The sequence below is a fragment of the Sminthopsis crassicaudata genome, chromosome 1 (genome assembly GCF_048593235.1).
Source record: "Sminthopsis crassicaudata isolate SCR6 chromosome 1, ASM4859323v1, whole genome shotgun sequence".
Classification (NCBI taxonomy): domain Eukaryota; kingdom Metazoa; phylum Chordata; class Mammalia; order Dasyuromorphia; family Dasyuridae; genus Sminthopsis; species Sminthopsis crassicaudata.
The window spans coordinates 755,573,875-755,600,384 of NC_133617.1; the positions used below are offsets into that span (position 1 = coordinate 755,573,875).

The following is a 26,510-nucleotide window of genomic DNA, read 5'->3' on the forward strand; positions in this document are numbered from 1 at the left end:
TCAAAGAGAATGAAAAATACCAGAAAACTGGGACCTTATGTGTGACATCAGTGTTCTTCTATTCTCTAACAAGGGAGTTCTGCAGAGATAATAGGACACTAACATCCTCTCCCTCTCCCCCAACTTCTTCTTCTTCCCCTTCCCCACTCCCGAGACAAAATGACAAAATTTGAGAGATGGCAGTTCTTAATGGCTTCATGCGTAAGTTTTAGGGGATTTGTGAATTCCTTTTTCTTTAATATTCTGTAATTCAACCTAATTGGCTTCTTTTGTGATCCTATTCATTTTGCTTATTCATTTAAAATATCATTCTGAGAAAGGATGCACAGGCTTCATCAGATTGCTGCCACATGAACACACAAGTAAAGAATCTTTGATCCAGTGAGAACCATTGCAGAAGCCATATTCACTCCTCTGTGCCCAACATTGATCCTCTGCAGGAGGCTCAAAAGGATGAAGGGCTGGGATAGAGGAGAAGGCACTCAAGACAGCCATTTTCCACTTCTAATTGTTAGGAGTTTTATTTCTGACATCAAAGCTAAATTTGCCTCTTGGTAACTTCCACCTCCTATTCCTGGCTCTGTACTCTGGGTTCAACCAGACTATGCCTTATGTTCCATTTAAATGACAGCCATTAGGCCCTGTGCACCAGTTCAAAGACTCTTAGCTTCTCCTACTAGTTCTCCTGTGGCCTAAGTTCAAGATCGTTAGCCATCCTGGTGGCCTTTCCCTGGATATGTTCCAGCTTCTCAATACCCTCTTGAAACTGGGGTGCCCAGAAATGTACAAGCTGACTTCAGAATAGAGTGCAGGAGAAAAATCACTTGCCTATTCTTGGTAGTTTTCTTCATGTTCTTCAACATTAATTTCATTACATAACTGTCACATCCCACTGTTGACTCTTGGGAAGTTTGAAGGCCACTCAATCCCCAAGATCTTTGTCAAAATAACAGCTGTTTCTGTCCATCTATTGATGAAGTTGATTTTTTTGCACCCAAGTTTAAAACTTTCCCTACTGAATACTATTTTATGAAATCCAACTTGTCAAGAACCTTTTAGATCCTGAATGTCTTATATAGCTTGTTAAATATCGCTTCCAGCTCTGAATCATCTGAAAATGTGTTGAGAGCGCCTTCCATTCCTGGATCCAATTCATCAACAAGATGAAGGAAATAAACTGAATAAAACTAAGTATACAGAACCCTGAAGTTCTCCACTAGAAACCTGCTACACTGACATCCAGATATTCAAAGCCATTTATGACAAATTCTTAACTCCTGGGATTAAATTGTGAGGGCACCTGAGACCCAATGAGGTAGGTCATCCTTATATGCTAGGCTCTGTATAAGTTACTCCTCAGACATTGGCTTGTTCCTCTTCCTCCTCCTCCTCCTCCTCCTCTTCTCCTTTTTCTGATTCTTCTTTGTCTTCCACGTCTCCTCATCTTCATTGTTAATATCATTAACTTGCTAGATTAGTGAAATCATGGCAGAAATTTAAAATAGACACATCTATGATACAATTCAGCATTTTAGTCCATTCTTGTTCTGAGCTTCATTTTAGCATTTCAAAGAGTTGACTTTTTTCCTTCTCCTTGAAAACCAAGCCAGATGTCAAGTGGATTATTATCAGTTCCTCCTTATCCAATAAAATAAAATCCCAATAAACTTGCCAAATTTAATTCTGAGCTTCCATGTGTTTACCTAGGGATGTGGGAGCCTCAGAAGGTTTCAGGTCTTGTTCTTGAACTAGCATTTTATTCTTCCCAGTCCCATAATACCCAGATGCCAGAACCATCAACATGGCATAGGTGGCTATCTCTATCATTCTAGCACTGAAAAGGGTGCTGTGCAAATATCCAAAAAGAGATTGCCTCCATTGACTATAAACATAATCCCAGAACATGGCAGAGGACAGGCAGGTTCTGGCCTTGAGCATCATCTCTTTGTCCACACTCTTCTAAGACTCCACCTCTGTGCCTTTGTCTTGCTTCACATCCCCAGGCAATCTGTTTCTGGATATAGCTTCTATAAAGTCAAACCAAAATGTGCTAGCTTTCCTACGGAAACATTCTACCCCAAATAAGGCTGAATCTCCAAAGTAAATTTGTGAATTTATAGACACTTAAGCCACAGTTTTATTGCTCCTTCACCTCATGGATATTGCTTTTGTGTGTTATGGTCATTTAAATAACTATTCTTCTTATTATACTTGGTACTTCCTTGTTAAATATAATGAGCAGTGTTCCTCTTTCTTCCTGCCTCCCCTTTCCCACTCCTTTCTCTCTTCTTTATCTCTCTCTCCCCATGATTTAAAGTCCTCATTGTCAGGAGAGAAAGAGTTAATGTGGTGGAGTGGACTCTCCCCTAAACTTTTCCAAATTCCTTTAACTAATAGCTCTAAACAAAATTTAGAGCAGAAGAACACACCAAAAAGATGGAGTGGGAGAATTTTCCAGCCAAGGGTAACTTAGAAAAGGTCTGTGCACCTAGGTGAGAGTTTATTATGCAGTTCCAGCCTAGGATATGTCAGCACAGCCCCAGCCCAAACCCCCAGGCCATCCAATCAGGACTGGGCCCAGGGGCCTTTGATTCAGCACTCCCACTGTTTCTCAGCCAAGAGACACCAAAGATCACTTGGAAGGTCAACAGAAAAAGTCTGTCAGTAGGGTGGGAGAGCCTTAGGAAATAGGCAGTGGGCATGGGCAGTAGTGGCAGGGGCAGCTTCCAGAGCCTCAGATCACAGGAGGTCTCTTTATCAGCACTGAGGAAGGTCCTTGTTGCTTTAGCATGGAGAACTTATGGCCACAGAGGGATGGGGACCCTCCTCACAGCTCCAGGTTAGAAAAGAATGTTTGTGGTCAAGTCCCTAGAAGGATCTCTGACAACAGCTGCACAGAACCCCTGAAGCATGGGACAATGCATTCTCTACCTCGAAAACAAAGCCCATTTTTAATAAAGAGTTAAAATCCAAGTAATAGGTTGGGGAACTGAGCAGACAACAGAAAAAGACTCTGACTATAGAAAGTTACTATGATGACAAGGAAGATCAAAACACACTCAGAAGCAGATAAGCAAGTCAAACATTCTACATGAGATTTAGTCTTAGGCCAAGGAAGAGCTCAAAATGAATTTTGAAAATCAAGTAAAAGAACTAGAGGGAAACTTAGGAAGAGAATAGGGAGTGGTACAAAAGGAAATACAGAAATCTAATGAGAAAAATGCCTTAAAAACCAAAATGGGAAATGAGGTACAAAAGCTCACTGAGGAAAAATAATTCCTTAAAAAATAGAATTGAGCAAATGGAAACTAATGGCTTTATGAAAAATCAAGAAACAATAAAACAAAACCAAAAGAATAGAAAACAATGTGAAATATCTCATTGGAAAAAAACAATATATCTGGAAAACATACAGGAAAAATAATTTTAAAATTATTTCTATCTGAAAACCATGATCATGAAAAGAGCTTGGATATCATCTTTCAAATTATCAAGAAAAACTGTCCTGATTTTCTAGAACCAGAAGTAAAATAAAAATAGAAAAAATCCACTAATCACAGATATCCAAAAATGAAAACTCCCAGGAATATTATAGTCAAATTCTGGAACTCCCAGGTCAAGGAGAAAGTATTGCAAGCATCTAGAAAAAATCAATTCAAATATAATGGAGCCACAGTTAGGATAATACAAGATTTATCAGCATCTCATTAAAGGATCAAAGGGCTTGGAATATGATATTCCACAGAGCAATGGAGCTAGGATTATAATGGAAAAGGTGGATATTCAATGAAAAAGAGGGCTTTTAAGTATTTGTGATGAAAAGATCAGAGATGAATAGAAAATTTTATTTTCAAATGCAGGAATCTGGAGAAGCATGAGAGTAATCAGGAAAGGGAAATCATAAGAAAATAAGATTTCACTATTTGTGTTCTTCATGGGAGGATGATGCTTGTAACACAGAAGAACTTTCTCATTATCATGGCAGTTAAAAGGAATATAAATAGACAGTGGGTATAGGGGTGAGTTGAATATGAAGGGATAATATCTAAAAAATAAAATTAAGGGATGAGAGAAAAATGTACTGAAAGAAAGGGAAAGAGAGGGGCAGAATGGTGTAAATTATCTGCCATAAAAGAGTCAAGAAAAATAGAAATGAAGAAGGGAAGGAGAGGGAGAGGGAGTTAACCTCACTCTCATAAGGATTGGCTCAAAGAGGAAATAGCATATTCACTCAATATGAGTACAGAAATTTATCTTACCCTCAGGAAAGTAGAAGGAGAAGATATGAGAAGGAGGGAGGGCATATTGTGGGAGGAGGTTGTCAGTAGAAAAACACTTTTGAGAAGGGACTGATTGAAAGGAGCAAATAGAATACATGGGGAAATAGTTAGCAAAAGCATTTGTGAAAATAATTTTGAAGCAAGTTTCTCCAATAAAGGTCTCCTTTTTCAAACATATAGGGAACTGAGTCAAATTTATAAAAAAAAATCAGTGCCCAATTGATAAATTATCAAAAGATAAGAGCTATGCCTAAAGGACTATAAAAATCATGCATATCCTTTGACCTAACAATATCACTATTGGGCATGAATTCTAAAAGAGATTAAAGAGAAAAAGGGAAAAGACATATATGTAGAGAAATATTTACAGCAGCTCTCTTCTCAGGGCAAAGAATTAGAAATTGAGGGGATAATTATCACTTGGCTGAATAAATTGTGATATGTGACAATGATGGAATATTATTGTTCTATGAAAAATGATGGGCAGAATGCTCTCAGGAAAAAACACAAAAGACCTCCCTGAGCTCCAGAGAAATGTACTGGGTACAAAGTAATAGCAGTGTTGTGGGATGATCAGCTGAGAGTGACTTTGCTATTCTCAGCAATACAATGATCCACTACTTTAAAGGACTTATGATGAAAAACGGTATCCATATAAGAACTGATTATGCCTGAATACAGATTGAAGTATGCTCTTTTTTAAAATTTTACTTTTCTTGAGGGTTTTTTAGGAGGGAGAAGATTTATGCTTTCTTTCATAACATGACTTTTATAGAAATGTTTTGCATAACTTCACATGTGTTTTTTTAAATAATAGCTTTTTATTTTCAAAATATATGCCAAGATAGTCTTTAACATTCACCCCTGCAAAACCTTGGCTTCCAAATTTTTCTCCCTCCCTTCCCCACAGCCCCTCCCCTGGACCACATGTGCCTTCTTAATTGGGGGTGGGGTGGAAAGGAAGGGAGAAAATCTGGAACTCAAAGATTTAAAAGCAGTTGTAAAAATTGTTTTACATGTTACTGGGGAAAATTGAAATATTAAATAAAAAGTCCTTTGTTGTCATTTTATTTATTTTTTATTTTTGTTTAATTTTTAATTTATGGAAGAAAACAAGCATTTCAATGCCCCAATAAAATAAAAATATGATTGTATGTGAAGCTGCAAATATTAGTATAAATTTGTTATTTCTTTTAAATATAATAAAGTTATCATGTAAATTTCTTTTTTTCCCCCTTCTTTCCCCCCCAACATAGAGATTACTGCTATTAGGTAAGTGTGTGTTTATGTGTGTACACACCCACATATATTTGTGAGCTTGGTAGGTAAGTAGGTAAAATCATTCTATCAATACTTCTATTCATCAGTTCTTTCTCTAGATGCAGATAGTATCCTCCTTCATATATTCTTTATAGTTAATTTGGGTACTTGTAATATTTAAAATGGCTTCTTTGCTCTCATAGTTGTTCTTTAAATAATATTGCTATTACTGTATACACTGTTCTTTTGGTTCTGCTCATTTCACTCTTTATTATTTCCTACCAGTGTATTCATGTTTTTCCTAAGCTCAACATGCTCACTGTTTCTTATAACATAGTATTCCATCATAATCATATACCACAACTTATTCAGCTAATTCATAAAACTTACGTCAAATTTATTTCAACTCTTCCCCCAATCCCTTGCAGCCATTCATTTTAAAAGCATTTTTAGAATTTCTGTTTTTATTGTATAGTTTGAGATATAGCACTATTAGAACCTCCTTTATTATCATTATGTTTTCAATATTTACCTCAAAATTGTTGATCCTTTTTGCCTTGATATGGATGTTATTTTTCTAGTTCTATAAAGCAGTTCTTTGCTAGTTCAATTGGCATGACACTACATAAATAAGCTAATTGAAGTAGTTTTCTCATTGGCTCATCCTATCTATGAGAAATTATTTTTCCAATTATTTAGATACATATTTCTGTATACTGCAAATTATGGATTATTACTGAATTTATATAGCTCTTGGGTATATTTTGGCAGTTAAACTCTGAAGTATTGTATGCATTCTGTAATTATTTTATTTCTAATTTTTTTCTATTAATAGTATTTTATTTTTTCCAATTACATGTAGTTTTCAACATTCATTTTTGTAAGACTTTGAGTTCCAAATTTTTTTCTCCTTCCATCCCTTACCTTCCCATCCCTGAAGACAACTAGTAATCTGATATAGGTTACACATGTACAAACATTTAAAAAATATTTCCATATTGATCATGTTGTGAAAGAAAAAAAACAGAACAAAATAAACCATGAGAAAGAAAAAAAGGGAAAATAGCATGCTTCAATCTGCATTCAGTTTCCACAGTTCTTTCTCTGAATGGGGATGGAATTTTCCATCCTAATCTAAGGGAATTGTCTTGGATCGCTGTATTGTTGAAAAGTCTATCATAATTAACCATCAAACAATCTTGCTGTTACTATATGCAGTGGTCTCTTGATTCTGCTCACCTCACTCTGCATCAGTTCATGTAAGTCTTTTCAGTCTTTTCAGAAATCAGCCTGCTTATCACTTTTATAGAAAAATAATATTCCACTTTTGTGATTATTTTAAATAGAATTTCTCTTTCTTCCTGCTGGATCCTATTGACATTATGCAGAAATGCTAAGGATTTGAATGGGTTTATTGTGTCCTACTGGTTTGCTGAAGTTATTATTTCAATTACTTTTTAGTCAATTTTTTATGGTCAAGGACACCATCAGATTTTCTGCAAAAATTGATCTTTGTTTTCTCTTTCCCTCTGCTTATCCCCTCCATTTTTTTCTTGTCTTATTGTGATAGGCAGCATTTTTAGTACTATGATAAATAGCTGTAGGATGTAGGGTGTGTTCAGGCAACACTAGTACCTCTAATGTGAAGGTTGCTGGGACTTTACAAAGCTGCTTTCCACCTTGGGTGTACACCTGATCCACCTAACTCTCACCTGTGGCTTTAAGAGGCTCTAGCATGCAAGTAACCATACCCTGGTAAACTGTTTCAGCAGCTGGGATAAATCAGACTTAGTTACCCAGACTTAGGGTAACCAAAAGGTCACAAACCATTCAGTGAGTTATAGGGCTATCTACCTGCACATGGAAAGACTTTCCCTGGTGGAAATGGAGGATGAAAACTATTTGCTCCAATGGCCATGAAGGCAGATAAAGCAGGTATTGTGAAGCACTTAGAGCTTGGTTAAAATGCAAAGGTCATCCACCACATCCTGAGTCATCACCATTTATGTTGGCCCTGTCCTTCCACTGGACAATTTGTAGAAAATTATTTTACAGATCTAGAAAAAAATAATAACAAAGTTCATCTGGAAGAACAAAAGGTCAAGAATTTCAAGGGAATTAATGGGAAAAATGCAAATGAAGGTAGCCTAGCTGTGCCAAACATAAAACTATATCATAAAGCAGCAGTCACCAAAACCATTTGGTATTGGCTAAGAAGTACAGTAGTTGATTAGTGGAATAGGTTGGGTTCACTGGACAAAATAGTCAATAACTACAGCAACCTAGTGTTTGACAATCCCAAAGACCCCAGCTTTGGGGGATAAGAACTCATCATTTGATAAAAATTGCTGGGAAAATTAGAAATTAAGCATTGATCCACATCTAACACCACATAGTGAGATAAGGTCAAAATGCGCTCATAATCTAAACATAAAGAGTGATATTATAAGCAAATTAGAAGAACAAAGGATAGTTTATCCCTCAGATATGTGGAGAAGGAAGGAATTTATGATCAAAGCAGAACTGGAGCTCATTATTGAACACCAAATAGATAATTTTGATTATATTGTTTAAAAGTTTTTGTCCAAACAAAACCAATGCAAATAAGATTAGAAAGGAAGCCATAAACTGAGAAAACATTTTTGCATCCAAGAGTTCTGATAAAGGCCTTATTTCTAAAATAGAAAATTGACTCAAATTTATAAGAATTCAAGCTATTCTCCAATTGATGGTCAAAGAATATGAACAGACAATTTTCAGATAAAGACATTGAAACCATTTCTAGTGAAAAGGTACTCTGAATCACTATTGATCAGAGAAATGAGAATTAAAATAACTCTGAGGTACCACTACACACCTCTCAGACTGGCTAAGATAACAGGAAAAGATAATGATGAATGTTGAAGGGGATATGGGAAAACTGGGACACTAATACATTGTTGGTGGAGTTGTGAATAAATCCAACCATTCTGGAGAGCAATTGGGAACTATCCCCAAAGGACTATCAAACTTTGATGCAGCACTATCTCTACTGGGCCTGTATCCCAAACAGATCACACAAAAGGGAAAAGAACCCATATGTGCAAAAATGTTTGTGGCAGCCCTTTTTTTAGTGGCTGGGCTTAAGAGATGGTATTATTGCTCAAGTTCAGCCTTAAAAGGCATCTAGCTTCTTTGAACTGGAGGCAAGAGTGTGTGATGGAAAATGATATGAAACAAAGGAATTTGGAAATTAAATTTAAAATAGAGAAGAGGAGACCTTCAGAACAAGATGGCTAGAGAGTGGGGGAGTTCCTAGAAGCCACCAGCACCATAGAAAGTCTCTGAATATGAGAGTGCCATGAGGAGAGCTCTGCATTAGGGAGATGTAGAGTATAATTGGAGAAGAGGAAAGTGGGTGCAGGAAGACCAAAGAGAGGAGGAAAGTGGGGATGGTGATGGCCCTCTCCTTTTTGCTCCCCCCAGCTCCCTTCTAAATTTAAGTCTCTAATCCTGTGATAAGGGGGTGAAATTATTAGAGGAAATGAATGAATCTTGGCTCCTGATTTTATTTGGAGATTGGGAGTCAGGGGAAGAAGATGAGAGAAATGATGGGGAAATGAAGTGAAGCAGAGAGTAGGGGCAGTTAGATACAGTGCATCATGTAACTTTGCAAGACCTGGCACCGTGAGGGCACAGCACAGCAAACTGTGGGAGTTTGCTTCATTCTGCATCAAATAGGAAGAAGAAAAGCAAAACAAAATAAGGTTAAGCTTTTTATGAGTTACCAGGCAGTTTCCATAGAGATCCAAGTGGTCAGATAAAGGAACCAATGGAAGCCCGGCAATCATGGGAGCTCTCTCCATGGGATTATATGCTGTGACTCTAAGAATCCTGGGCTCAGCTCCCGCCCTGATAAAGCTTTGTGGGTGTGAAATGTGAAGCACCTTCTAGACCTTTCAGAACGCTATACAATATCAGCGTGGAGCTCAAAGGTCAAGGATGCTTCCTTCCCACATGGGGGAGGGCAACAGAAGACTAGTTCTCATTTCCTCATTGACCACTCAGACTCTGGAGTTCACACTCCTTGAGAACACACACTGGTGCATTTGACTTTCTATCTCTGTACTCAGCATGGTGTCTAGCACACAGTAGGTACTTATGAAGTACATGGGGGTTGGACTTAAGACCCCCATGGTCAAAGATAACTTACAGCTTGCTTTATCTTTCCTCCCTTCTAGCCCACTAGTCTAGCTGCTTCTCCATCTGATATTCCATTCTCTGCCTTTTGCTAATGCTGTGTCCTCTAGCATGGCTCTTCCTTCAAGGTTTTGTGCAGAAGCCACCTCCTCTGGGAAGCCTTCTTTGCTGTGCCCAGTCTCTTTCCAAATTATTTTACCTTTACTCACCTCTGCACAAGTTGTGTGAACCATTAAAGTGGAAGTTCCTTGAGAGTAAAGTGTCCTGGTTTTGTCTTTGTGTCTCCCAGGGGCTAGCTAGCACAGTAGGTGCTTATGAAGGGCTTGCAGAATGAATCAATGAGCCTCAGTTGCACTTATCCTGTGCCAGCTAGGATATTCTAGCTAGGGCTCTGAGGACTGTACACTGATGAATGGGAACATTCTCAGAGCCCAGGACAACCTCAGGCATCATCTTCACTCTACAGAGCAGAAGAAAGAACTCACTCAAGATGCACGTGCACTATAATTAGGGCAATTACCCTGGGTAGAGTTCATGGAGTGATAAAGGCTCCTAATGAGCTTTGTCACTGGCCAGATTACTTTCTAATCTTCATCTTTTTGGGATTATTAGCTTTAATGTCACCCCATAGATAAAGTAATTTATACAAAACTTAAATTGAAAAATGATGTGCCCTTAAGTTGTTCTCCCTCAACGAGGTAATTCAGGGAACACAAATCCAAAATTCCCAGGCTATCTAGCTGGATAGACTAGATAAGAGACCAGGGCTGGAGGCACCAAGCACCTTGAGAACAGCTGGGAAGCAAGCCTGTAAGGGGAGCTAAATTTCTCAGGAGAGCTGCATGCAGACAGACAGACAGACAATCAGACAGACAGATGACAAATAGGCTGGCCGAGAGCTCTTTCTATTCTCTCTTTCACACACACACACACACACACACACACACACACACACACACACACACACACACACCTCAGCAACCTTTATACACTTTATTGTCCTGGTGGAAGAGTTCAGCAGATATCACATTCAAACAGCAGCCCTGAGGGAAACAAGTCTGGCAAATAAAGACCAGCTTACCAACATTGGATACGTGGTTTTCTGGAGGGCTACAGGGAGGAAACTGGTATAGGTTTTGCAAAATTAATCGTGGTGAACAGAACCACAGTCGCTCGTCTGGACAAGAAAACTCACAATATCAAGCTTGGTTTGATGAAAATAATGGAGAAATTCAGCAGCTGCTAAGCAACAAAACAAGAACTACCCATGGTGTACCAGCAGGATAGTTCATCCATCTCTAAGACAGCTTTTAAATTCATCAATAGTTAAATATAAGAAAATCTTAGAGAGTTGCAGGATTCTTGGCTCATTAAGAAATCAGATGAGGGGCAGCTAGGCGGTGCAGTGGATAGAGTACCAGCCCAGAAGTCAGGAGGACCTGAGTTCAAATCTAGCTTCAGATCATTAACATGTCCTGGCCGTGTGGCCCTGAGCAAGTCACTTAATCCCAATTCCTTCAGTAAAACAAATCAGATGAAATTCAGTTTTGCACTGATAGTACCGATCCAAAGTACCTTTATGATGCCCTGATGCCTAATTATGGGCCAAAGACCTATGGTGAGTCTCAGCTACTCAGAGCAAATGGATTCACACTAATGAGTGACAAGGACATGATCCCGGAGAGAACACTTTCATATTGTTCTCAACCAACTGTCACCGACCAGAGCTGAAACCATTGACCATGTACCTCAGGTTGAAGTAAATCCCTCTTTAGTGGAATTTCCAACTGAAGAAGAGGTTTTAAATGTCCTTAGGCTCCTCTCATGTGGCAAAGTCTAGTGTTGATTCTATTCCAGCTGAGATTTCCAAGGCAGGGGGTCCATACAAGAGCTAAGTAAAATCGTCTGGGTTATATGGCAAAGCGGGGGTTAGCCCCCAGGAGACCAAGACGCCTCCATTGTTCATCTCTACAAAGGGAAAGGAAAGAGGTACTTAGGGGATAATCACAGGGATGGAAGGCTTGTCTTTTTTGTAATCAATGCTGGCAAGATTTTAATTGGATGAATTCCTGATGATTTAGACAAACGCGACTGCTATCCACCAAAGATGTGGAGCAAGACAAGCAAAGGAACCAGCCCTCTGAGAACCATGGAGAGCTCCCAGAGCTTCTGGATAATACTCCCTGGCACTGTGCATCATGCAAGCCCCCTGGGATGAATGGGAGACACCCAGCTGCAGACCTTCATCAGGCCTTAGGCAGCAGCACCATCCCCTCATCCTCAGGAATTAAAATCAAAATATCTATCATGTTTCCCGGTGAGGGCAGAGTCTGGCGGCTCAGTCATTTTCCTTCATGGAGTGTAAATCAGCATCCCTATGCCATTTGTACTCTGCCTAAAAACAAACAAATGAACAAAAATGTCTTTATGCATCTGTCCTAATTATTGAGTTCTTTTGGACTCCACAGCCATTAAGGTGATTATTTCAATGAATCTCTTGCCGAGTCACTACCCTCATCCACTCAGACCCATACTCACACACGTTCACCACACGCCCCTTCTGCCTCCATCTGGCTTGCTTTTATCCATTTGTAAAGTGCCAGTAGCCAGGCATCCTGGGAAAGATGCATCTAGGCCCTCTGAGCTGAAGGATTGCAGGCGGAGCCCCACGAGGCGGCGTGGGAGGTCACATGCTGTGGGTGGCGGGTGGGTGAAGGAGCTGTTCCCAGTTTCTGCAGAAGGGATGGCTGATGAAAGGTTGGAGGTGATTACAAATAATCTTGGGAATGTGGGAAGACTTGGAGTTGAAATCGACACTGCCTGTTTACTTATTTATGATTTGGATGCAACCAAGGAATGGTGTTTCCTGTCAAAGCCTTGAGTTTTACATTTGTGCCAAGATGAAATAGCCAAGGAGAAGAGGTAGGGCTGGAAGCCTCGAGTCTGACTGTGCAGATGGCACATCGGGTCTTGAAAGCCAAAACTTTAAGTATAAACAAGGCAGAAAATCAATTGCCAAAGAACAACCATTCCCTTGGTGGGGGGCTGCTCTCCAGGTCAGTGACAAGAGCTGGACTCAACAGAGGTTTGGGACCACTGTGGCAGGCAAGAGAAAGGACTCTGGGACAAAGGTGCCCGACGCTGTGATTGGTGACCTTTCTCTAGTCCCATGACTGATCCCATTGGAAGTCTCCTTTAGACAATATGAGCTGCTTGATATCTGATCCTTCTCTTCTAAAACCTCAAACTCAGCTCTTGGGACCTTTGGTCTGAGGGAGGACCCTTCACATGCTTTGACCAGGATCAGACCCCCCACAAGTTTCTGGTCGTTTCCAGACTGCTGTAGCCTTTCCCCTTTCTTTCCCCTCTGAGTGCTGTTATCTTCCCCAACAGCAAGTAAGCTCCTTCAAGGAAAGAAGTGTTTTACTTGCTTGCTTATCCTTGCACCCCCATTCTTTAGCTCAATCCCTGGCACACAGCAAGGGCTTAATAAATGTTTTCCTTTAGTTATTCATTTTTCTTTTCCCCATTTTTCAGACAAGGAGGATGATATTCAGAGAAGGGAGCCATGAAACTAACAGTTTGAGATGACGCCAGAGGCCAGCTCTTCCTTTGCCCAATTTTAGCACTCCATTATACCCAGCTGCCTCTTGTCACCAAGTGTCATCCTCCATCTCCCTATCCAATCCATATCTTAATGTACAAATAGTGTTTTTCAGATGGTTTAATCTTTAATTTGCAATCAACTGTCCTTTATTCATGTCAAAACAAAGTCCAAGGAAGGAAATTTGGTTTCTTTAAATTCAGAAAATCACAGTCCCCCAAACGAACCCATCCTTAGCGACCCCAACAAAAACCGAGACAGCTTTTTCACTGTTTCTCCTGCTTCTCCCCAACGAAAATCAGTGCTTTTATTCAGATCTCCTCCTTACATATTTGAAAGGCATTTTGATCACTGTGCAGGCAAGGCCCTTCCTCATAGAGATTTTACTTCCTACTTTCAATAGGATGGCTTATCCCTCAAGAACCAATGAAGTCATAAAGCCCCTGAAAGGTTGGCAAGGCCATAGAAGAGGAAAGCCCCCCTGAGAGCACCCTGAGGCTAAACCAGAAGATATGTGGAGAGGGGGGAGTGTTCTGCACAAGAGCAGAACTCTTTCTTGGATCCTTTTATCATAGACAAACATTAATTTAACTGCTGGTACTCTAGGGCAGATTTAGTACCTTATAAAAAAGGTTTTTTGTACTTCAGATGAAATGATAATGGGCATATTGTACTTTTAAAATACCAGCTCATCTGCATTCTCAGAAAACAGGCAATGAATCCAGCCCATATGGTGAAATGGAACCCAGCTGAACAGTCCCTCTCTCAGATCACTCCCTAGTGGGGCTTCAAGAAGGGCCATGCAACGGGAGCTCATGTTCAGAACCAGGAAATTCAGATAGAGCATAAACAACTCTTCCAATTACTCTCTCAATGTTCCTCTATTCATGAGAAATGCACAAACACCAAAAGTTCTCTCGGAGGCTCGAGCTTGAGATGAAATCATCTGAATTTCATCCTTGAAATGAAATCATTTGGTCCAGGCTCAGCAGGCCAGCCCCCGTCATTTTAAATTTAATGGGACCCCTGATTTTGTGGAAGAAGGGCTCTTCAGCTTTCAACCCGCAGCAGACGTTGGACTTGTCCAGCAGCTGGGAGAGTGATCAGATCAGCAAGCTTCTCAGAAGAAATCGATTTTCTGGAAGAGGCTGGGCCTGAAAACAAGAACCAATCTGAGGGCACGTCTGAGGCCCCCATCTTACTGAGGTCAGGCAGTATTTTTAGTTTATGAAACGCCAACATAGTCAAATGGATGAGCCATGCCTCTGGTCAGAGCATGCGGCCCAGTTGGACCTCTTCGATGAAACACCACCAGGCTATTCCTTAGACACCAGCCTGACAGCTCAGTAGAGGGAGAGGGAGAGATGACAAAATTCATCGATTAGTCTAGAACCTGCCCTTGGATGGACAGTGATTGAGCTGGGCTATCATTACACGCATGTATCTGAGACAGGCTCAACAGATAGGCACTGATTGGAGCCCATAGTTGAATAGGAGGAAGGGAGCAGGTGGGATTACATTTGGGAAATTATGCAATGCTTTTGATAATCCAAAAATATTCCTCATCATGGAAATCTTCCTATTTCCTTCTTTTTATTCTTTCCCTATGATGCTTAGTAGTTATGAATCTTAGAACTCCATGCATCCTATGGCACATGGCACATGGACAGGCCCTGCCCTGTCTAAAGGCTCTGAGCTCCCATTGACCAGGAATTATTTGGGACTACTGAGACTCCCTCCCTCCAAATCATTTCCTTATTGATTCATTGCATCCACCTGAAATGTGCAAATATAGTCAGCTCAAGTTTCCAGACATGTGGGTAACAAGGCTGCTCACTCCTTTACAAATACTCCTGGTAATAACTGTAGGTCAAGCATTGGATGGCCCCGATCTCACCCCCCAGAAAATGAAAATGATGGGAAGAGTAGAACCCATAAATTAGCCAAGTGAAAAATCCTAAAGCACCATTCCAACACACTAGAGAATTTCAAGCTCTTCCCTAACTGGTTCTGCTCAGACCTCTCTGACTCACACTACCCTCTGGGGCTTGAAATGCTTCTAACAAGCAGAAGTACTTAGGAGCCACCAGATAGAACCCTACCCCCACCCCTCCTCCAAGTCCCATCTGAAAATGTCAACAGGAATACGGAGAGGCAGCAAGCTCCAAGCCCTTGTCCCACTTTTCTTCTCTCCTCTCCCAGCTTTCCAGGGGTCCTACAAGAGATCTTCTATTTCCACAATGCACATAATTCAGGAAGGCTCTTTGATCTTTAGGAGACTTGATTCTCAAATTCTAAAATGTGAGGTAACGTGGGCACACTGGGAAATGCTGCACTATGAAGCACAAGCATGACACATTTCTAAGGTTAATAAGCTTTAGTGACATTTTCTCCTTCACTTTCCTATAAGATCATGAAACAAGCCCCAGTTTGGAGCATCTACCAATTTCCAAAGTGTGAAGGCTCACCCTGGAAATGGACTCACACAAGCTGATCCAATACAATTTTACTGTCAAGGCGACCCCAAAGACTCACCTTAAAAAGTTCTCTTCTCTGCTGAGAAAACTGGAACCTGGAATCACGCCATCTGAACATGACCTCCCGGGTAACGAGTTTGGCACTGGGGAGTTTCCCTCTTGGATCTTGTGACCAGGGGTAAGCAGACATTTTTTATCTGCAGGACATTCCACCATTCTGCCATTTCTTGAGCTGGAAAAAAAGATCAGGAATTCTCCTCTGGGCCAAGTGAGCAAGAAAGTTGGGAGCAAATCCAAGTTACTTTCATGTATCCCGAAGGGTCCCTAAAGAGATCCTGCTGGGGAGATTATCTATATATCGGATTCCTTACCCCAGGCCCAAGCCTACTTTGCTGCAACCTGTCCTTTAAATAGAGACAAGATCGAGCAGAGTGATTGATTTTATTTTCATAGGCTGGCCATTAAGCCCTGCTCCTCTGAGGAAAGTCCATCCTCCCCAGGGTCCTAGATCATCCTCGAGGCAGCCCCACTCCCTAAAACATCAAATGCTCTCTGGGAGTCCAACTCTTTCCATTAAGAGGGGGCCCAACAGATACTCTACTCAAAGGCTTACTACTCTGGAAACCCATAAAATCATGGGGGGAACTAAGAGGAAGGAGGGGCTGCACTGGCAGGGAGTGGCCTTCCCAACAGTCTGCTTTATACTTCGAACATTCAAAGCTCTAGGAATCCAAGGAACAGATGACCAGAGGGCACCATGATGGACTCAAGGTGTCTGCAAGGACCTTTGTGGCTAGTGGGCGCTCCCCAAGCCCTTCCCCCCCACCCCTCAGGGGCAACGGCGCCTCCAGTCCCTCCCAGGGAGCCTCCTCCCACCAAAAAAGGAGACAGCCTGCGGACCCCCACCTAGGGGCACACCTGGGGGGGGGAAGGAAGGGGCCACCCAGTCCCAAGTAGAGACATTCAAGGAAACATGAGGAAGGAAAGCCTAATGGTGCCCAATTCCCAAAGTACACAGTCCCCCCGTCGCACGGGCCACCCGCAGGAAGGGGCAGGGACCTCACTGGGGTGGATCGGATGCAGATCGGAGGGCCGAGGGCCGCTGGGGGAGGGGCCGCCCCTGGTCCCGAGCTCCGGGGCGTGCTGGGGGCCGTGGCCAGGATGTGGCTCTGCCAGGTGTTAGAAGGGGAAGAAGCTGAGCTGGGGGCCCAGCCCTGAGCAGGAGGAGGAAGGGCTGGAGAGAGGCCTGGAGGAGGGCCCACAAGCCTGCCGCAGGCCCAGAGACATGAAGTGCCTCACCTCCAGGCGCCCAGCAAGCTTGCCTGGAGCTGTCCAGGGTCCTGACCTCCAATCAAGGCTTTGGGGCTGTGTGATTTGGGGGCGAGGGGGCGAGGGCTGGGCGCAAGCCTGTGGAGATGGAGGGGACAGGGAGATTGGGGGGGGGCTGTGTGCCTGCCTGGGGGGGTGCTAGGCGATTTGCTGGGGGAGGGGAAGGCTGAGTCCCAGCCTCTGGGGAGGGAAGGGGGCTATGGATTTCAGGGGAGGCGGGGCGGCCCCTGGGGAGGGCCTGGGGGAATGAGCAAGGCCTTCCCCCTGCAGCCTGCCTCAGTCCTGCTGTGCCCAGATGCACGAATGCCCCTCCTTGCAGGGGCCTGGTGAGCCCTAGCTGGCCCCAGCGTTCTTAGACCTGTAACTGAAGTCTCTTGGATCGTGGAGCAAGCGAGGGCGCAGGGTTGCCTATCACCCCCTCCTGGACCCCTTCCCTGCATCCCATGATTCACACTGGCTGAGTTTCCTCCAAAAACAAAGGAGGCTACACTCTCTTAAGTAACACCATCTGATCCCGTTTCCTTTGAGGTAAAAGGGAACAATGAGGAAACTGAGGCACAGGCTAAGCAACCCTGTTTCATGTATATCATTATGTATTTCCCCAACATATGCACAATAATGATCATAACATGCAGCTAACATGTCTGTTGTGTTATCATGCACTTGCCTCATCCGAGCATCACAACAACTCTGGGAGAGAGGAGACCCCATTATCCCCATTTTATACTGAGAAACAGAGGCAAAGGCAGCTTGGGACCCAGGACCCCCCTCCCATCCTGTCTCCCCTGGGAACGCAGGCTTTGGTGCATCCTATGAGAGTCCAGACTCGTCATGGGCTGGGGCACAGCCCCAGCTCTGTCCTGCCAATGAACCAGGAGCATGAAGGTCCCCCCCTGGGGGGGTGAACCAGCACATGACAGGCAGCCCCCACGGGAGCTTGAGCTTTTTAAAAATTGGTGGGAAGGAGTTTGCTTTATTCTGCAGAAGGGGCCAAAGGAACCCAGAAGGTCTCGTGCAAAAAGGGCACCCAGCACCACAAAATATAACCAGGAGGGAAACTGAGCCAAGGTTCTGGGGCTGAATAAGGGCAGAGAGACCCGGGCCTGTGGCAGAGGAAGGTCACTCTTATTATCCTCCGGGAGCAGGAGTAAGGAAAGTCTCCCAGAGCCCCAGAGCCAAGGAGTCCACCAGGAGAGTCACAAACGGTGGCTTGAAGGGCCAGGAAGATGGGCTTCAAGTGACAAGAAAGTGCCCACATGGGGACGCCTAATGGAGCCAGCAGGGGGCTCAGTAGATGGAGCTTGGAGTAAGGAAGATGAGTTCAAATCCAGCCTCAGATACTTAGTAGCTGAGCGACCCTAGTGGAGACATTGAACTGCCTCAGTTTCTTTATCTGTAAAATGAACAAAACATCCAAACTCTGAAGTTCCAATTTGGAATTCTTGGCAGACTGATTGCTTCAAGGTTTGTTCAGGTGGGCTCCTGAAAATCACAACTTCTCCAACATTTCATCACAAAGAGCCGGGCTGCATCATTACTCTGTGCATGCTCTTCTGGACTCTGACCCGTGTGGGGTCTGTAAATAACCCAACCTTGGTATCCATGGGAGCGAAAGCACAAGGAGGACCAGGCTCCTTTCTCTGGCTTCAGAGTTCTCTGAAAAATCCTCCTGGCCAAGGCTTTGTAGACCTTCACTTTAACAAGGGAGAAACTGATGACCAGAGAAGTCCAGTACTCTCATGGGGGTTCCTGAGTGAGGAAGCAATACCTGCCTTGATACCTATCAGTGGACTGAGCCGTGGATGAATGGACAGTCCAGAAGCACTTTCCTTCGACCTTTCCGAGGTTCTCCCCTTAGCCTTCAGGGTAAACAAGAATAAAAGATCCACAGAGATCACTCTCCAATGTGACGTGGTGCTGCTTCCAGGAAAGCTAGAAATCTGTTCCTTTCAAAGTCTTATTGACAACCCCTTCTTACTTGGCTCAGAACACTGCTGCAGTCATCAAGTCAGCAGCCACTTACTAAGCCCAGATTCTGTGCAAGACTCTCTGCCCAGTGGAGGAAATGCCCATTGCTCTAAATAAAATGGAAGCCATTGGGGCAGAGGCTCTCCCTGCTCTGAGGCTAATGGTGATGCACCAGGTGTGTTGCCCCAAGTCCACAGCGCATATTGCCTCTGTCCTTTCTTGGAAGTGGGAGCTGTCTGAGAGCCCCAGCAATGAGCCCAAGGCTAACACCTAGAAGGCAATCAATAATACGAAACTGGCTACGAGAATGGCTGGCCTATGGGATCTCGAGTCAGTGAGATTTAGGGAAGCCAGGAAAAGCCAGGAAAAGCCAGGAAGGGGCAGCAGCTGACACCAGAGACTACAGTTCTGGTAACTGTGCCTTCAGCACAAGGGATGCTGGTTCTGGAACCTGCCCAGCGAGCATCATCTGAGAGGCTGAGGGAGAAGGGACCTGAGTGAGTCTCCAAAGTGACCCCTTCACAAGAACAAGTGCCATACATCTGTCACCTCATTTGGTCTTCGCACCAACCTTGGAAGTCCCACTTTGGGAAACTGAGGCCCAAATTCATACAGTTAAGAAACATCTGAGGCCATATTTGAACTCAGTTCTTTTTGATTCAATCAGCTCGGGAGTGCCAAACCTAGAAGCAGGAAAACTGAATTCCAATCCAGACTCATACACTTTCTAGCTGTGTGACCCTGGGTAAATCACTTCACCCTGTTTGTCTCAATTTCCTCATCTGTAAAATGGCTGGAAAGGGAAATGGCAAACCCTTCCAGTGGTTTTGTCAAGAAAATTCTAAATGGGGACGGACATGAATGAAAAACATCTAAACCACAACAATAAAGAAAAGCTTCTTGATCCCAAGTCCAATGTACTAGCCACCAGGGCAGCAGTACTGAGACATGAAATGACTAGCCCAATACTCGGGAGGAAACAGCAGGAAAAGGGCATTGGACTTTCTGCTGGACCCAGCACCTCCCTCCACTGAAAGCATCTAACCCGAATAATCTTCTAACAATATTTGTGTCTCCAGAAGGAGCCAAGCAACATAAATTATAGGAAAATGTTAGGCACAAACAAGGTGCAAAGAGACATAAACCATGTCTGAAATGGAAGGTGAGAGAAATAAAGCTGTGAAAGATTTTATATGGGTTTCAGCAAGTTGTTTCTCATTTCCTAAGAGAGGAGCAAAAGAGCTGAATTAATTTCAGATGTCTGAAAAAAGCAACCTCTGGGGTGATGTTCTGGGCAGATGGCTGACTGAGAAATCTCACAGGCTCCCATCTCCTCAATAAGTCAAGTGGTCAAGGTGAAAAGTCTTTATTAAGTGTATCCTTACTCTGCCAGATACCAGGTTAAGGGCTGAGACTACAAAGAAAGACAAAACCATGGTCCCTGATTTCGAGGACCTTCCAGTTTAATAGGAAGGACCATATGTGAACAACATACAAGTACAAACAAAGCAGAAACAGGGCTGAAGAATAGCATCTGGATCTCGTGTATCTCTGAGTTTTGAAGAGGTCACTAGGTGCCCCTGGCTTCCTATGTTTCTCCAAGATGGAAGCTTCCCCCAAGAGTGTGAGTCCCAGCCTTCTCCTGGGGTATGGGGGAGTGGGGTTGTCTCATTCTTGTCCTAAAAAGGCTGGGCCAAGACTTCCCTAGGAAGTAATGAGAGAGAAGGGGGAGGAAGCTCCTGATGGTGCTGCTGCTTTAGTAACTAAAGTGTGACAGGAGAAAGCATTTGTCTTAGAGATTTTGATATGAAAGTGACTTAAGAAGTCTACCCACTCTAGAGAGTGCTTTAATTTTCCCAAAACATTATAAATAGATTACCTTGTTTTAGCCCCATCAAAATCCTAGGAAGAATTTTCCACAATTATCTACATTTTACAAATGAGGAAACTAAGGGAAACAACAATTATTTGTCCAGGGTCACATAGCTAATGAGTGTCTGAAGCTGGATTTAAAAATCAGGTTTTCCTGATTCAGGGCAGTGATCTCTCTCCTGTACCACACAGATGTAGGGCCACTAGTATGGAAAGAAGAGTCAGAATGTCACTCTTAGCAACAAAGGGAACAGTAAGAGAGCATAAAAAATATAATGTAGAAATATAACAAAGCAAACGGGAAACTTTGTTGGTATGGGGAGAAAGAGGGAAATGTTAGAAAGAAGATAGAGTTGGGGATGAAATAGTAAACAATTAAAGTAACTGCTTATTTATTAATTTATTTAACTCATATTATGTGTTAGGCACTGTACTAAGTAATGGAGATTGCTTTCAAAAATTTATGTTCTAATAGAGTACACAGGAAAGGAGCTAAAAGGTCTTGGAGGGTGAAGAAAAGGACTGGGGGAGATGCAGGTACCATGGGGGAGCATGATGTAGAAGTTGGGAAAGTCAACAGCACAGATAGGAGAGAAATGGAAGTTGGTCTGTCTGAGACTCTTCCCAAAATGGAGGTTCTAGGCCTAACTTATCAGTGGAATAACGTGACTAGAATAAGCAGAAGGAAGTTCCAGAATGAGAAGACTACAAAGGATGTTCCAAGAGAAAGATTCCAGGCTGAAGCTGTTTCTGAACTATGGTGATGAAGTCCAGAATATCAAAAGTACAGTCAGGGAGAAGAAAGACAGGAGAATATCATCCTAACTAGATTACCAATGTTGTTTTCATCCCTTTTCTTTCCTCACTTTTATAAAAAAGGTATGTGGGATAAAAAGAGAAAATATTCTTCTAGGATTTCAGGGAAAGTTAAACATGAACAATAATTATAAATGTTAATGTTAATGGGCAATGTTAACTTGCCCATAAAATGGAAGAAGGTAGAAGTCAGAAAAGAAAACACTAAAATTCTATTGTAACAAGAAACATGCTTAAAACAAGGATTCACTTCTAGATGTAATATGAAGGGTTGCAATAGATCAAGGCAAATGTTATACTCCAGAAAAAAAAAGGTAGTTGATGATCACAAACTTGGATAAGACTAGAAAAAAATTTTATATGGTTAAAAGATGTTAGTTGAAATAGTACATTTTACTGAGAAACACTATAGATAAAAATAAATATTAACACAATCTATATAGGTAGCAAATAGAATAATATCTAGGTATTTAAAGGAAAAGAAATTCAGACTATGGAGAGTATGGAATGAGTATTACTGAGAACTTCACTGCCTTTTTTCAGGCCTTTCAGATTTTTTCAAATCTAATAGAAAAACTAAGAAAAATGAAGTTAAGAAGTAAGGTATAATTTTGAGAAAATAATAGGCATAATTTAGGTCATTAATTACAATCTAAATAAATATACTTTTTCTGATCTCATGACAATTCTATAAAAATAAAGCAGGTTCTAGGGCATAAAGCATGCATAAATCAATAGAGAAAATATAAATATAGGCTGCACTTACAACACAATTAAAATATGATCATAAAGAGAAATTTGAAGGAAGTATTCAGACAAGTAGAAATTAAATAATATAATATTAAAGACTAAAAAAGTCAAATGAGAATTCATAGAAGAACAAAGTTTATTAAGAAAAATTATAACAAGAAGATAATATGCTATTATTTTTGGAATGCTGCCAAAGCTATTGGAAAGAGAAAATTCATAAGCCTTAACTCATTCAACAACAAAAGAGAGAGTGAAGAAACAATATGAGAGAGCAAAAGTTTAAATAGCTAAAAACACACATTAAAAATAAAAATACTGAAAATCCAAAAAGACCATGAATTTCAAGGCTCAAAGAGTATGCTTTAATGGCACAAGATCAATTTGTCAGTGGGTATTCCCAGGAATTTGTGATGGTTAGGTTCAGGTGAAGGGGACACTGTAGGAATGAGCTTTAAGGGCTTACAATGTGCCATGCACTGTGCTAAAGACTATAAGTTCAATTTCATTTGATCCTTATAATGATCACTAGTATCAATTGCAAAATACAAAATCCATATATATGACCCTTATCAAGTAAGTTGTTCCTAGAGAATTCCATAGAGCACCAAGAAGCTATCACTTGTAGAAAAACTACAGACCTGTATTAGTCTAGGGAATTTCCTCTATTAGGGAAATCACAGGTCCAAGTATTCCTCCTGATTATATAAATCAATGAAGAAAAGCATTGAAATACAATACAACACTCCTTTATGGTAAAGATGTGAAAAATAAAAAAGGCTTGTCCCTGACGCAGAAACCACAGATTCAGGATGTCAATCTACCCTAAATAAAGCTACAGAAACCTACAAAAGCAAAGAATAATTGATACGAAGCAAGACTTCAGAAAGAGCATGGGGCAAGGTAAACCCAAAAAAGAAAAACCAAAGACAGAAACAAAACTGTAAACAATCCCAGACCTCATTCATAAAAGAAGATATTTACAGAAAGAGAAATGCTATTTTCGGATATTCAGCAATTGATGGAGTGTACCTACTGTGTGCTAAGGACATAAGATAAAACAAAGTCAGACCACCTCCCCACCACACGCAAACAGAGACACCTCACCCCCAAGGCTTACATGAAAACAGCAGTAATACCTGGTCAACAGAAGCTAACGAGAAGTCAGTGAACAGATTGTCAATATCCTTGACTCAGTTGAGCCCAATGAGTCAAGGCGGCCAAATTCAAATGAATTCATAGATTGAAATGAATTCATAGCTGATCCAACTACCTAAAGAAACTTCAGCTCAGTAAATGGTTATTCAAGAGGATTGAGTCTTATGTCGATTTTTCCTTTTTGTACTTATTCCCTTGACCTGAGGGTACAGGTCCAAGTGATGAGTTACATTTTTCTTTAATTTAGGGTGCCAGAGTTCCCATTTTCATCCCATTTTATCCTCAGAAAAGCCCTGTGAGGTAGGTGTTATTACCATCCCTATTTTACAGATGAGGAAAATGACTCAGAGAAAAGACAGACACACAAAGGTTCACAGAGCTAAGGTCTGCCTGAGATGAGATTTGAACTCGGGTATTCCTTGTTTCATGGGTATGATGGTTCCTTTGTGAAAAAGTCCTGGTTTCTAAAAAAGTTGGAAAAATATCAATCAACTCCTTCATGGAATTAGATAAAGTGATAAAAACTATTCAAAAGAGAGAGTAATGCACAAAACTAGAGAGGCGGATTGATGGGGGTTTTGTGAGAGGGGAAATTGAAGCTATACCATCATTTCTCAGATTTGGCAACTAAAGTGAAATTGTCAAAGTTGTCTGATGCTATTGATATCAAAACAAAAAGAAATCAATAAAACAGAAACACAATTTATCGTTAAAATCAAAAACATCAGTTCAACTGATGGTTGAAAAGTCCACAATCATAAAACATTGAGTAAAGGACTCAAGAATCAGAAACGATATCTCAAGACTGAAAAAAGAACCCACTGGAGTGAAATCTTCATCTCACATCTATCTATCACGACAAATTCCAAATGAACTATCACACTCATTTTTAAAATCTATTTCTTTTATGTGCTACTTGCTAGTTGTTTGGCCACAAACAAGTGACCTCAACCTGTTTGCCTCAGTTTCTTTATCCATAAAATGAGCTGGGCAAGAAAGTGGCAAGCCACTGCAGTATCTTTGCCAAGCAAATTCTAAAAGGGGTCACAAAGACCCAAAGATACCTGAAAAAAATTGACATTTATATGTGCATGTACATATTTATATGTTTATATATGTGTATACACACATGTACACATGTATATATTGCAGATATATATGTAGAGTAGATGTGTATACATATAAATATGCAAATATATGTGTATATATAGCATATCTTCAGAGAAAATGGAATGAATATCTGTTGTAATTGTTGAAAGAAGGGCAATTCATATTTTTTCCTTTCTATGAAATGAGCTTGACCTGGAAAAATGACCACAAAACTTTCTTGGTTGGTTGCTTTGTTGTTTCTAAACGAGAATCACTGGTGCATTCAGAATAATATGGAAAGAAGGAAATTGGGCAGGAAGCATTTTCCATTTTGGATGAAAGTCTGTTTTGAAAGCTGTCGGAATATGACATGCTCTTATGAAAGGAGGCTCCATTCCTTCTGAGAAAAGTGGTCTAAGGATAGAATAGGAGAGCCTCAAAAGAACAAACACAACAGCAACCCCAAGAAAATGGCTCAAACCTTTCAATGCCTAAGGAATGCAAATGCAGACCACTCTGAGATCTGCCTGTGACTCCACTAAATTGGCAAGGCTAGTTAAGAAATGATAAGTCTTCAGATTCTGAGAGCATTCTACTCTCCTGAAACACAATGGGGATGGTCACGATCTTTCTGTGAAACAGTTTGTCTCTGTGTGTTTTAGAGGGGATCCTCTACTCCCATTAGAGAATCTCTACCCTAAAGGGTCCATAAGAAGAAGGTAAGCAGACCTGAGCTTTAGAAAATATCTTTCTTTCACTGGTTTTCATGATAAAATACTTCGAAAACAACCTCTGGGTCCAAGGATCAGAAGGTGAGGCAGCATAAATTGCTGCATGTGGAATAAGCCATACACTCCTCAGCAGTGCGGGACATACATAATGGGATGCTATTGAACCGCCTCTAAATGTGCCCTAGAAAGGAAGATGAAAAGGTTGGAATAATGGCATCTAGTAAAGAAGGGAGAAGGAGAATACCACCAACAAAAACACATACAGGAATTGCCTCTCTGAAATGCTAAGGCAGTAATGGCAATGAAGTCATATCTTGAATAATAAAAGGGTCCAAAAGTAAAAAAAAACTAAAGAGAAATTGTCAGAGTTCTCTGATACCATTGATATCAAACCAAAAATAACTCAATAAAACAGAAACATAATTTATCATTAAAATTAAAAACAAAAGCAAACACTGTGTTTGGAATATGATCTAAATAGAGCTAAGTGTCAAAGCACTTGAGTCTTAGAATATTTGAAAAGAAAAATTTCCACCTCCACAACATTCTAGTTTTATTAAAGTGCTCACCTTCCTGATGATTGTCATATTTTTGAACCTTTTAGGCCCGAAGATTAAAGATGAAAATGGGAGGCTTCCAGTGGCTGAGAGTTAGAGTTTCCTCTTTAAGGATTCTGCCAGATCAACCTGAGCACATCTTCTACTGCCCAGGTAAGGGGAATATTCAGAGTAAATAAATATCATGCAAACCAAAGCAATAAATTACTCCCTGACCATTGCTGAGGCCATGTTTGCCATGCTCTCACCAGAATTCGGCAAGGTTTTCAGAGCCACAATCCTGAGGAGTAAAGCGTTTACAATACCTCTGACCTGGTAAGCCATCCCTTCAGTCTTGCCCTTTTGTTAAGTCCCATGCAGCCAGAGAAAGGACTCATTGAGGAAGGGGGTGTTGCCTCTGACATTTCTACTGACTGTTCTTCCAACACTCAGGGGAAGTTTCC

At 41.4% G+C, this 26,510-nt stretch overlaps 1 long non-coding RNA gene across 1 annotated transcript in view; it reads right to left on the bottom strand.

Moving 5' to 3' along the window:
* The window catches only part of LOC141552136 (uncharacterized), an 89,231-nt gene that overhangs the window by 5,465 nt on the left and 57,256 nt on the right, over window positions 1–26,510 (bottom strand). The window contains exon 5 of the long non-coding RNA XR_012485069.1: window positions 15,859–16,032. This is a non-coding gene — a long non-coding RNA (uncharacterized LOC141552136). The remainder of the gene's footprint in view (window positions 1–15,858; window positions 16,033–26,510) is intronic.